This window comes from Meles meles, chromosome 3, assembly GCF_922984935.1.
Source record: "Meles meles chromosome 3, mMelMel3.1 paternal haplotype, whole genome shotgun sequence".
In the NCBI taxonomy this organism is placed as follows: Eukaryota; Metazoa; Chordata; class Mammalia; order Carnivora; family Mustelidae; genus Meles; species Meles meles.
Genome location: NC_060068.1, coordinates 102,477,967 through 102,478,854, shown reverse-complemented (window position 1 = coordinate 102,478,854; position 888 = coordinate 102,477,967). Strand labels below are relative to the sequence as shown.

At 35.6% G+C, this 888-nt stretch overlaps 1 non-coding gene across 1 annotated transcript; it reads right to left on the bottom strand.

The window, feature by feature from the left end:
• Window positions 1-578: 578 nt before the first annotated feature.
• LOC123939517 lies at window positions 579-686 on the bottom strand. The gene has a single exon (XR_006817895.1). It is a non-coding gene; the product is annotated as a U6 spliceosomal RNA (small nuclear RNA).
• Between the last annotated feature and the right edge of the window lie 202 nt (window positions 687-888).

The following is an 888-nucleotide window of genomic DNA, read 5'->3' as shown; positions in this document are numbered from 1 at the left end:
CTATAATAAGAAACATTCAAAATTCTCTATTGCATCTTGCCCCAGGGTTTCAGAAAAGGTGCCGTGTACTTATACAGTATGATTTCATCAAGAGAACCCAGACCGTAGAGTTAAGTGTCTGTTTGTTGTTATTGCTTATTACAGCAAAGCAACATCAGTGGTCATATTAAATTGGTGTTAGCCACTTGGCCTGTATTGTTTGTGTTATTTTGTTTGCATTTAATTGTCAGTGCATTGTGAGTATAAATGTATTAGAAGCCATATGCATTTTACTGTTAATTTCTAATCTTATATTTATAATATTCAGGTACTATGGTAATAAAAGTAACCTAAGTGAATAAAAAAATTAAGGAAATTGATTTTAAAAATTGTATAGCTAAAATTAACTTGGAAAAAAAAAAACCCTTACATGTCCCTAGGGGGACAGTATGATTTTGTGAGTGATTATATACATATATATGTATATATAGCACTAGTTGTATACATAAATACGTAATATGTGCTGTAAGAAACATGGGCATTATACACAGATTAGTCTTCCTCTTCTTTTGACAACCCTACTTATTCAGAGTCACAGAAAAAACTGATTCTTTCACTCACCTTGTCCTTTTGCTCCTTGTGCAAGGGCCATGCCAGTCTTCTCTATGTGGCTCCAATTTTAGTACATGTACTGCTGAAGGGAGCACACAACTTGTCCTTTTTCTGATCCCACCCCCACCTGTTTAGGGGCCATGTGAATGCAGAAGATTCAGAGGAACAAATGGAATCAGCCAGCTGACTTGGAATGATGAAGGTAGAGCCATAATCAGAACCACTGCTTATTTACTCTCAGTCAGAAGGATGGAAATTGAACAACATCTGCGACATTCAAAATGGTAGTTACATGCA